Source organism: Pelmatolapia mariae, linkage group LG5, assembly GCF_036321145.2.
Source record: "Pelmatolapia mariae isolate MD_Pm_ZW linkage group LG5, Pm_UMD_F_2, whole genome shotgun sequence".
NCBI lineage: Eukaryota > Metazoa > Chordata > Actinopteri > Cichliformes > Cichlidae > Pelmatolapia > Pelmatolapia mariae.
Window position 1 is genome coordinate 14,365,003 of NC_086231.1, and position 12,609 is coordinate 14,377,611.

Sequence of the window (12,609 nt, forward strand, 5' to 3'; positions counted from 1 at the left end):
GTTCAGATTCTGTACTCAAGTAAAATAATCAGAGAAACAAGGAAAAACATTCAAAATGAATTTTAGGTTGAAGTATAAATGTGTTGAATTATATTTTAAGGCATTTTTTAAACCAGTTATTCATATCAAATGATTTTTTTTGTTGTTTGAATTGTACGAATGAATACATCAACACATAAGGTTGAATACTACAACATACAAACCACTATTGTTAAACTGAAGGTTTTTCTAATGAGCTAAAAAAAAAACAAAAAAACCTTTAGGTGGATAACCAGCAGCAGATTTACTCTCATTATAACCACTTGAAGTGATGCTGCAGGAAACATTTGTTTGTTCTCCGCTGCAATGCCTGAAACATATTTTTACATAATACACAAACTCATTTGATGTGTGTATTTTATACCTATAGTCTAAACCGATGAATCTACAGGGTTCAATGTTTCCTTTGTCAAATATCATGTAAGAAAATTATTGTTAAATTTAATCTACAGTCACAAAACCACAAACTGCTGGCTGTTCATCTCTGGTTGCATCTTTAAGTTCAGTTTGTGTTTGTCTCCACCTTGTGGTCAATTTATTTTACTGCAAACCAGTTCACTCCAACAGAAAAATGTTCTGACAATAAAACAATAAAATCCCGACTTTGTGGGTGAGTTAGAGTCTCCAGAGTTTGTCTGTTTTTTTAGTATCACCTGATGATGACATCAGTTGCTGTCTCTATAGACTGTATAGAGTAATGCCATGAGACTGAACATGGAGAAGAAATCACTCAGTTGTTAGTGAAGAAAAAGCACCAGGAAATTATTTCCCAGGTGGCTCATTCTAATTTGATGGCTGGTTAAATGAGATATGATAAAACTCAGGACAGAATAATGACCTGGGCTGTGTTGTATTGTGCTTATATGTCCTGAATTACAACTAGTTAATAAGCTGTTAATTCCAAAAGATCCTTTGCCATAAATAGAGGTCTCATTTGACCATTGTAGGATGGGTCATCTCACCAAAATGTGCAAAAATGATGTTTTGTGCTGGTTTTGCTGTGCAACGGAATGTCTAAAAGCAATCCCTTTACACGACATCTCTGCAAAGGTAGTGACCCACATATGAACTGCTGGATATTAGACAAAGCATGTAAAATTCATGACTTGTAGGTTCATACACAATGATGAATGCAGTGGCTCAACTTTATGTTGTTTGCAGTGCAGGAGTTGTTGGTGGGTTCCATGGGGGAAAAAAACCCTTGTTGGCTGCTTTAGGAAAACTGGTAGGGAGGGCAGGGGGAAAATTAAATCCAGTATGTTCTGGCTCTGAGAGTTATCAAGGTAGTTTACACTGCACAATTTGCTCCGGGGCAAGAAACAGCAACATTACAATACCAAGCTTAGAAAACTTGCAAGGGGAGATAGTTATATTGCTTTCATCTCTATCTCTAAATTGCTCACCAAGTGGGACGCACCTTCTGTGGTCTCACAGCGAATGACACAAACATCATAAACAGTGAGACTGGGGGAGTGAGACTCATCTGTATGTGTCAGTGCAATCAACATGCTACCAGTTCTTGCAGAAAATAAAAAAAAGAACTGAAAGCTAATCTGAAAATACAAGATGGGTTGTTACGATATTCTTATCTAGCCTCATTGTTCTTGTGGTTAAGAAGATTTGGTCTGTACAGTTCTGTGTGGATTTTGTCAGGTGAATGACTCAGGATTCAGATTAATCTCCAGGTTTTTCAAACCCCAAAGGGACATCCAAACAGGAGCTGATTTGCTCATCATCCATCATTTTGTCCCTGGCGGTTGGTTGCTAGAGTTGATTGAAGACTGCAGTTGCCTAGGTAACCCTGTAATATATTAACATATCTATCATATGTCAGTCAGTTGTATCCTTTGTTTTCATTGGTAGTCGCTCAGTCACTTGCCTCAAAGTTGAGAGAAGTTAAACTTGGGATTTGCCTACTTTCTATCACCAACTTTTTCTTCACCCATCATTGGTTGACTTTCTGTGGTCTGTGGTGATGTGATCACCTCATCGCTGCACACTTCCTGTGTGAACTCCCTTTAGGAAAAAAAAAAAACTTACCAGCTCGTGACACTTAAATTTAGGTTTCCATTTAGGGTTACATCACCTTCCAACGCTTTATGGACCAAGTGCCTCCAAGCTCCATATGCAGCCACCTATTTGGATGATGTCATCATTCATAGCAACAGTCTGGAGGAGCGGGGCTGAAGTCTTTGAAGCAACATGGGCTCAAGGCCAAAGTACAGAAAGGTGCAGTTAGAAAGAAATACAAATGGAAATCTGGATTACATCAGTAACATACTAATGTTTAAGGTAATAAAAGGTGGCAGCAGTAATTTCACAGCATAAATGTACTGTCTTTTTCTAATTTGCTCCTATTTATAAATCACAGACTACCAAACAGCCAACTTTGAAGAAATGAAAAGACTGACCCAACAAACATGCTCTGATAAACCAAATGTACACCTTAAAATGAAACGCATCTCTGCTGTGATGATCTACACAAAATAGATAAAACTCAGGTCTGAGAGCTCTTCTTCTGAGAAACATTTCAGGGGAGCATGAGAAGATTCATCTAAATAAATACAGAAAATCACAACTTCAGCTGATAGATGAAGTACTGGTATGCTGAATGAAAATTACCACTTCCACCTTTGGCAGGCATTAAACAACATTTTTTAAATACCCAACTAAAAGTTTCGTGTGTTTTCAGCCTCACTTGGAGAAAAGATCTCTTTCCATTCTGGGGAGGAGGGAGTCTCTAAAGAACTGGTGGGAAGAGGAGAAACAATGGGAGTTGCCAGTTTATAAATTTTTAAAAAACCCTCAACAACCTGATCCACATTCTTGGTCAGACTTGGTCTTGAGGAACCTAGCTGAGGCCATCAGGAGTCAGCATGTATCATCTGCTGAGATTCAAGAGCACACATCAACCACAAATTCACAGACCCATCAAGGAGGCTGCACAGGATCACAGAAAGGAGCTTCAGAAAACCCTGAAAACATTACAGTAGGTTCTAAAATTCTCTCAAATAAGTTAAAGAAAACTGTGCTAAAAGAGCACAACACATTAAGGCCCAGCAGGCAGCGAAGGAGATAAATAAACAGTTTAAAAAAGCTTCACTGGTTTCTAGAAGGCTAGGCTTGAGGGAGGGAAAACGATTTAAAAATACAAAGATTTGGGATCTGAGCAGAGAGATGCTCAGATTTGCTCTAGTGCTTGTTAACAGCCCGACTGGCCCAGAGGAAGAAGTTTTTTGTGATTGACCTGAGGCGCCGATCAGAGGGCAGCGGGTCAAACAGGTAGTGGGTGGGGTGTAAGGGGTTTACCTGTGATGGCCCTGGCTTTTCTGACACAGGAGGATCTGATGATGGCCTCCAGGGTTGGCAGAGGTGGATCCATGGGTCCAGGTGAGATCAGCAGACATGTGTGTACTGGCCTCGTAGAACCACTTTCTACTATCCAGGAGTTAAACACCTCCACACAAAAGTCACTGACGCCAGAGTGGGTTTAGACTTCGCTTTATATGGCAGGTGTGAAACTGTAACAACAAAATACAGTGAATATGAGCGTCAAATTAAAATAATTACTTGAGGAGCTGCGTGACCAAGTGCTAATGCTAACACCAAACAACTGTCTACAACCATAAATTAGCACAGATAATACAGCATCTAAGTAACTACTATTAATCAACAGAAAGTGCCAAACAATAATGCATACTCACAGGGAATGCCTTTTTATCAGCCTTTCACAGCATAGATCACATTAATCAGTCGATTGTCTGAGTCTTTTACACTTCCCCTGTCCGCACACAGACCATGCCTTTCTCTTAAAGGGCCAGTGCACTAACCAAACAAAACATGTACAATTTTGACAATAGTCAGAACACTCCCCGCCTGGTATCTTAGGGATACCACAACAGATATCTAAACATCACTAGATAACAGAAAAACCATTTCAGAAATGGGTCTATAATAAGTCTTAACATTTCCCTTGGAAGCAACTCTAACTTCGGCCTTTCTGATGATTCCATCTTCACTCGCAACTGTCTTTACGATTACGCCCATTGGCCACTCATTTCTTCTTGTTTGTTTGTCCTTGAGGAGAACGACATCTCCCTGTTTAATGTCAATGTTCTTGTGGTGCCACTTTTGACGAATTTGGAGGCTGTGCAGATACTCCTTGCGCCATCTGCTCCAGAAAGTGTCTGCAAGGAACTGAACCCGCTTCCAATGGCTTCTGAGCATTTCTTTGGGTCCTACATCATCACAGATGGTGGGTACAACTCCAGTCTTTTGTGTCAGCAGCATCGCCGGTGAGAGAATGTGAGGATGTTCTGGGTCTGATGATACTGGCAACAACGGTCGTGCATTTAATATAGCTGTGACTTCTGCAAGAAATGTGGTCAAAATCTCATGAGTGAGTTGAACATGACCAGTTTGCAGCAGCATGTTATCAAGTATTCGCCGTGCTAAACCAATCATCCGTTCCCATACTCCCCCCATGTGGGAAGAATGGGGAGGATTAAAAACCCAGGAACACTTCTGATCCTGCAGAAAGTGTTGCACTTTGTCCTCTGGTGCATTTGTGGCCATCTCTTTGTGAGCACCAATGAAATTAGTGCCGCAGTCCGAGCGCAGTTGTTTTGCGGGTCCTCGGAGGGCGAAGAAACGCCTCAGTGCGTTAATGAAACTTGAAGAGCTCATCTCCTCCACTACTTCAATGTGGACAGCCCTTGTACACAGGCACGTGAATAATATTGCCCACCGCTTTCTGTTTGCTTGTCCCCCTCTTGTTCGCCTTGTAGTTACTTCCCATGGGCCAAACATGTCCATGCCCACGTAAGAAAAGGGGGGCTCAACTTGGAGGCGATCTACGGGCAAATCACTCATTAATTGCTCCTCAAACTTCCCTCTCAGCTTCTTGCATGTCACACATTTACTTATGACTCTGCTAATGCATCCTTTCCCTCCTACAATCCACAAGCCACTTTCTCGGACAGCGCCCTCTGTAAAATGCCTGCCTTGATGGCTTACTTTCTCATGGTGGTGGCGCACAAGGAGGGTAGTGATGTAGTGACTGCCTGGCAAGATTACTGGGTTGGTGTCTTTTACTCCCAGCCCCGCGCGATTAATGCGACCACCAATTCTCAGCAGATTGTCACTTCCAATCACAGGGTTTAGTTTTACCAGCGGGCTGTTTTTAGGGAGGTTCTGTTTTTCAGAGATCCTCTTTATCTCGTCTGCATATGTCTCAAACTGCACATTTTTAATGATCATTGTCTCTGCTTGATCTAACAGTTCTGGGGTGATGGCCGTTTTACAAATGTGCCATCCTTTACAGTTTGGCTCAACGTTTGATTGTGAAAAGCATTGTGCGATGTGAATCAAGTTTGACATGGTTTTCCGAAGTGAGCGCCATGTGGAGAAACGCTCCCAACGTCCTGAGCCCAAAACTTCCTTTGTTATGTTAGTGCAAAGTGTCTTTACCTCTGGGCGCACCTCTGTGTCGTTGTCTGGGTCCAGCAATTTGTAATCAGTCTGCTCTAGACGGATGTATGAAGGGCACTGGAGAAACGCTGGACCTGTGAACCATGTCGTGTGTTCTAACTCAGCAGCTGGAACTGATCGTGAGCCGTGGTCAGCAGGATTCTGGTCGGTCGTAACGAAATGCCATTGCTCTGGAGTAGTTGACTCTCTAATACGACACACACGATTGTTTACATAGACATAAAAACGTCTGGATTGGTTGTGAATATAACCAAGAACCACCTTGCTGTCTGTATAGAAACTGGTTTTGTCTATAGGGTGATCAATCTCTTCACATATGACCTCTGCCATTTCAACCGCCATTACTGCGGTGCAGAGTTCGAGCCTAGGTACAGTGAGCTCTGGCTGTGGAGCGAGTCGTGCCTTACCTAGGGCAAACCCAACCTCTGTCTTGCCATCCCCAGTGGTGACCTTGAGGTATGAAACTGCACATATTGCCTTCATGGACGCATCTGAAAAGACACAAAGTTCTACACATTTAGCCTGTGACAGTGACATTTTAGTGTAAGTGCGTGGAACGTTGACTTTGCTGAGGCATTGGAGGGACTGTTGCCATTCTATCCATCTGCCTTTCAGATCCTCTGGGAGAGGTGAGTCCCACTCTGTTGTCTGTAGCGACAACTCTCTTAGAAGCAGACGTCCTCGAACGGTGACTGGGGCCAAAAACCCGAGCGGGTCAAACACACTGTTCACAGTTGAAAGGACTCCTCTTCGTGTATATGGCTTTTCAGCGTGAGGAATGTGAAAAGTGAAATAGTCCTCCATTATATTCCACTTTACTCCAAGACTGCGCTGATCTGGGAGTTCATCCTTGAACAGGTCCAGATTTTGGAGATCCTTGGCTCGGTCTTGAGGTGAGAATGCGTCCATCACTTCAACCTTATTTGATGCTATTTTTAAGAGGCGAAGGTTTGAGTCTGCTAGCATGTCTTGTGTCCGTTTCAGGAGGTTGATAGCATCATGTTCGGTGGGGACAGACTTTAAAGCATCATCAACATAAAAATCACGCTCAATGAAATGGCGAACATCTGACCCGTATTTGGCTTCTCCCTTTTGCGCAGCCCTCCTCAAACCATATGTGGCTACAGCGGGCGAGGGGCTGTTTCCAAATACATGCACGCACATCCTGTAATCCACGAGCTCTTTCTGTGGATCATTGTCTTTGTGCCAGACAAACCTCAGTACATCTCTGCAGTCCTCGCGCACCAGGAAGCAATAGAACATCTGCTGGATATCTGCGGTTACTGCGACTGGATGTTTTCTGAACCTTACTAGCACACCTAATAGACTGTTGTTCAAATTAGGTCCTGATAACAGCACTGTGTTGAGCAACATACCTTCAAACTGTGCGCTGGAGTCAAATACCACTCGAATTTGTGACGGCTTTTGAGGATGGTACACTCCGAAATAGGGCAGATACCAACACTCTTTGCTCTCTTGTAATGGGGGTGCGAGCTCCGCGTGCCCATTGTCCAACATTTTCTGCATAAAGTCTATCAGGTGAGCTTTCATTTCTGGGTTTTTGTCTAGAGTTCGTTCAAGTGACTTGAGGCGACTGAGTGCGTAGCGGCGATTGTTAGGCAGCAATGCTCTGGGCTGGCGGAACGGCAGTGGAGCCACCCAGCTTTGTGACTCATCCTGGAAACACTCATTGTCCATGATATTCAGGAACTGCAGATCTTCCATGGAGGGTGCAAGCTTATTGTCGTCCTTGGTCTGGCAGAAAACATTGTTTCCTATAGTTCTGTTTTGTGTTCTGTCCTTTATGTTTGAACCACCAAGTACTAAGTGTCGATTTAAGAGACTGGTGTCTGGCTTGACAGTAAAGTGGCTTTCACACGGGGAAAAATGAGTTGGCCTTCCATCCGATAGAACATGAGTCTTAAACGTAGAGACTTGGGAAGGCTTATGAGTATTGCCTAAGCATACATCTCCTATTATCACCCAGCCTAAGTCCAGTCTCTGTGCGTATGGTGCATTGTGCGGACCATTGATCTGACTGCGCACTTTATGAACTCTCAAAATGTCTCTTCCAAGCAACAGCAAAATGTCTGCACCACTGTCCAAGGGTGGTATTTTGTGTGCTATGCCTTTGAGGTGACTGTGTGGATAAGCCGCGGAGGGAGTGGGAATTTCCTCTCTTTTGTTGGGAATCATGTTGCACTCGATTAACATGGGCAGCTGAATAGCGAGGGAGCTATCGATTGCCTCTATCATATACCCAGAGGCTCTTCTGCCAGAAGTGAGACCTATGCCACTGCATGTCTGGAGGGTGTATGGCTCTGCCTTACCATTAACCTCGAACATGTCAAAAAACTCAGAGCGTGCTAGTGAAACGTTACTCTGGTCATCTAGCATGACATACATTCTCTGGCGATTACTAGGATCGTTGGCAGGGTAAACATTAACCAGGCATATTTTTGAGCAAGATTTCCCAGAAAATCCTTCCCCACATACCTCAGTGCAACTTGAAACAACTGCAGTCTCTTGTAGTTCTTGTTTCTCCCCGCCGTGACTTGCTGGGGGCTGAAGAGCTTTGGGAAAGCGAGGAACATCTGAATGCAGAGCTGTTGGGTGCTTATCACTGTTACATTCAGAGCATTTGATTTCTGCTTGACAGTTGCGAGCTACATGTTTGTTAGAAGCGCAGCACTTGAAACAGACGTTGTGTTGCTTTAATATTGCCTTTCTTTCCTGAATTGGCTTTTCTCTGAAACTTCTGCACTGTTGTAAAGCGTGAGGTTTGTTGTGCACAGGACAACATTTGTCCGGTCCTTCCTCAGATATGGCCGTAATGTTGGTTTTATGCACTGAAACTGACCTGCGGTTGTTGCTGTAACCATCTCCAAGCTTGTCCCTTTTAACTCCAGAGTTGCAGGTTGACAGCAGATTGAAGCTTGGATCGTTGCGTGCCTTTGCTTGTGTCTGTATGAACTGTAAGAAGAACGTGAATGGAGGGAAGGTCACCTTGTGCCGCTGCTTGTAGTGTGAGCCTTCCATCATCCACTTGTCTTGTATCCCATGCGGCAGCTTATCCACAATGGGAGCGACACCTCGCGCTGTATCGAGATAGGAGAGTCCATGCAAGTACTCTTCTTGTTTTGCTGCATTTATCTCCTGCAACAGATCACTAAGCTCTCTTAGTTTTTGATTGTCTCTGGGCCCTATTTTAGGAAATTGATCAAGTTTGGTGAAAAGAGCACTTTCAATGGCTTCTGGCGACCCATAGATTTCTTCTAGCCTCTCCCAGATTAGCTCTAATGCCACAGCTGGGTTTGTTATGTTTACAGCTTTAATGCGATGTGCATGCTTGGTAGATTCTGGGCCAAGCGATTTCACGAGGAGGTCGATTTGTTCAGACGCCCTAAGCTCTAGAGTGTCAATGGCGTTTATGAAAGATGTCTTCCAAGATAAATAGTTCTCAGGCTTGTCATCAAACTTGGTGAGTTCAGAGGTTAACAACTGACTTCTCATTAAATATTTGGCAAGCTCATTAGAGTCCCTAGAGGAATTTGGATCTGGAGGGTAGTACTGAAAACGTCCAGCAGAGGGCGGTGTAAACCCTGGTGAGACATGGCTGAGGTGCTGCTGATAGTTACCAGAGTGTAACTGTTGTCCTTGCCTTTCAGGTGAGTAATGTCTTTGATCAGGGGGTCTGAGGGAGCCATGGTCCTTTGGTGCTGAGGGCAGTTCATCCGGTGACATGTCCGGTGGCTTAGGTCGATTTGCATACTCGCCTTTTTCTATTTTGACGTCCTTTGATTTGACTGAATCACTGCGTGCCTGATGCATATTGACATAGTCTGTAGTTCGCTCATGAGAACTCTGTGTCTCCTTTGGTAAGCTCAGGTGCTCATTACTCATGTCAAAATTTGCAACAGCAGACTCCAAGACAGCTGCTTCAGCGGCTGCGGCCTCAGCTTCACTTTCTTTTGCTAGAACATCAAGCTTTGCATCTAATTTGGCTCTTTCTATTTTAAATTCAACTTCCTTCTTTGCAAACTCAGCTCTTTTTTGGGCAGCTTCAGCTTTAGCACGGGCAGTAGCGGCGGCTAACATTACGCTAGCAGTGGAAGAGCGGCTAGATTTCTTTGACGTCGTGGATCTTACTTCATATCCTTCTTTCTCCATCTTTAAGCTGATTGAATGTGCATTTATGCTGACTTGGTGTCACTGCGTCTGTCGTGCTGGTCTGGATACAGCGTGTAACAATGCAGTCTTCATCGTCGTTGTAGTGTGTCCCTTTTCACTGTACTGGCCTCGTAGAACCACTTTCTACTATCCAGGAGTTAAACACCTCCACACAAAAGTCACTGACGCCAGAGTGGGTTTAGACTTCGCTTTATATGGCAGGTGTGAAACTGTAACAACAAAATACAGTGAATATGAGCGTCAAATTAAAATAATTACTTGAGGAGCTGCGTGACCAAGTGCTAATGCTAACACCAAACAACTGTCTACAACCATAAATTAGCACAGATAATACAGCATCTAAGTAACTACTATTAATCAACAGAAAGTGCCAAACAATAATGCATACTCACAGGGAATGCCTTTTTATCAGCCTTTCACAGCATAGATCACATTAATCAGTCGATTGTCTGAGTCTTTTACACTTCCCCTGTCCGCACACAGACCATGCCTTTCTCTTAAAGGGCCAGTGCACTAACCAAACAAAACATGTACAATTTTGACAATAGTCAGAACAATGTGGGTGCCCAGAAACCTGGACTTGTAATGTGTTTATTTTACACATCATTAGGGATGGGTATCGAAAACCGGTTCTTGTTGAGAACCAGTTCCCACTGTTTCAATTCCTTGGAATTGTTTGCCATTTTTGCAAACGATTCCCTTATCGATTCCAGTCGCCCCGAATGACCGCGTTGCGGAGCGTCATTTACCTGGCAGGAAACATGGCGGCTCAAACGCTAAAAAGTTTGGTTATACTTTACGAGAACGGATGACAACAGGGCAACTTGCAATACTTGCAAAGTAGATATTTCATTTAAGGGAGGAAACACTACGAATATGCAAAAGCATTTGCTCACAAAACACGCGATGACCTTAAATGAATGTCGTGTTTTTAATTCCGCTCCGGACTCGTGAATCTCAACCCAGCAGCAGCAGTAACGTTTGCACGTCCTCTCCCATTAATGCGGCAGGTAAATAATCAACTAACAGTGCATATTATGTTAGCGCGATCTGCCTTATTACAAAACCTGCCATTACTGTGCATTTAGGTGACCATGATGAGAGAGACAGAGTCTGGCTGGCTCAGATGCTGGCAGTTTTCGCTGCAGTCTACCGGTAGCGTCTCCTTTCAGGCCAGAATGTCACCGAGCAGTGACTAAGTTTGTGGTAAAAGGCATTTGCCAGACTAGATGCCCCCGATTTTCGGTAAGTGAATGTGTTTAATTGTAGGCAGGGAGATTACTGGATATTCTTGTGTAATTGCTACAGAATAATTTATGTTATACTTTGTTATTGCTACAGAAGAATATTTATTTTATTATTTTACATTTACAATTTTTTTCCCCGGGGACCCTGTGACACCCCATTGAAGAGCCGTAGGCTGTAGATCTCGTAAGATCACACTGTTGGGTTTGTAAGGCCACGTTACTCCTAAATTTCTATCTTGTTCAAAGAGAAGATATAAAACAAAGTTCTAAGCTAATCGACCTTAGTGTTCTCCTTTTTAAAAAGAATCGATAAGAGAATCGATAAAGAATCGAATCGTTAAACAGAATCGAAAATGGAATTGGAATCGTGAAAATCTTATCAATACCCATCCCTACACATCATCACTTCTGAGCCGAAAATTTCAAAAAACAAAAAAAATCTGTTCACCATCCAGTAAATGTTCTCTCTGACTGCTCTACTGTACTTTTAACTTCTCTATCTAGTGGTTGATGAGATTTACTGCAAACGTTATCATGTTGCAGAAACAGGTACTTGTTCAATATTCAATTTTATTTTCCAGTTAAGAACTCACTCACCCCAAAAAGCACCCCAGCGTGACTCCTGTGAGACCACACTGAGCTACTGTGCTGCCTTCTTTTACAACTCTGTTTCCAAGAGATTTAATTTAGATTACCACCAAGATTCAGCAAAGCACCTGCTTTCTAACACTACTGCTGTTTGACCAATCAAAGTTTAAAAAAACTCTGCAAGTGATTTTTTTTTTATATATATTTAATGTGTCAAGTTATCAAATAATTGCAATATTACACATGTTTTAAACCAGGGTTGTCATCATTGTTGACTGTATAAAGTAAAGATGAATTTTAGCTTTACTTCAACTCAATTCGATGATGCAAATTTCAGAGTTCATATTTGATGCATTCAAGAGAATACGGGGCTGAAACATGAGTGGAGGACTGCATGACAGCAGACACTTTATAGGTTTCTGCATCATGGTTCTCTTCTTTTCCAAGATTTTTCTAGATTTCCTAACAGCCATGAATAAATGAGTTTGTTGGATTTCATTTTAAATGACACAAAATGAAACACTCATCAGTTATCAGAATCGACTCGTCATTCTAGTTTTGGAGAGCTTTTACTAATATTTTGCTTGGTTTAATTAAATACTGTCATGTGTAAAAAAAAAAAAAAAGTTTTTCAAAGGACTCTCTGCTATCCTGTGAAAAGTGTCAAATCACAACAAGAGTTGCCTCAAAGTGCTTTATATTATAAAGTAAAGATCCTACAATAATACAGAGAAAACCCCAACAATTAGAGGACCCCCTATGAGCAAGATTTTGGTGACAGTGGCAAAAAAACCCTCTCTTTTGACAGGAGGAAACCTTTGGAAGAACCAGGCTGACGGAGGTGCATCCATCTATTGCGACCTGTTGAGGGAAGGTGATTGCTGATAATAATTGTGATTTGCTGTTAATAAAGTGCATTTAATTAGCATCACATGGTATCTGGCACTTCCCCTCTTGATTATTTTTAATATGACTAATATACTAAAGTCATTGTACAGAAATAATTTTAGTAAAATTATATTGGATTGATTGTGGAATGATTTATCCGTTTTTT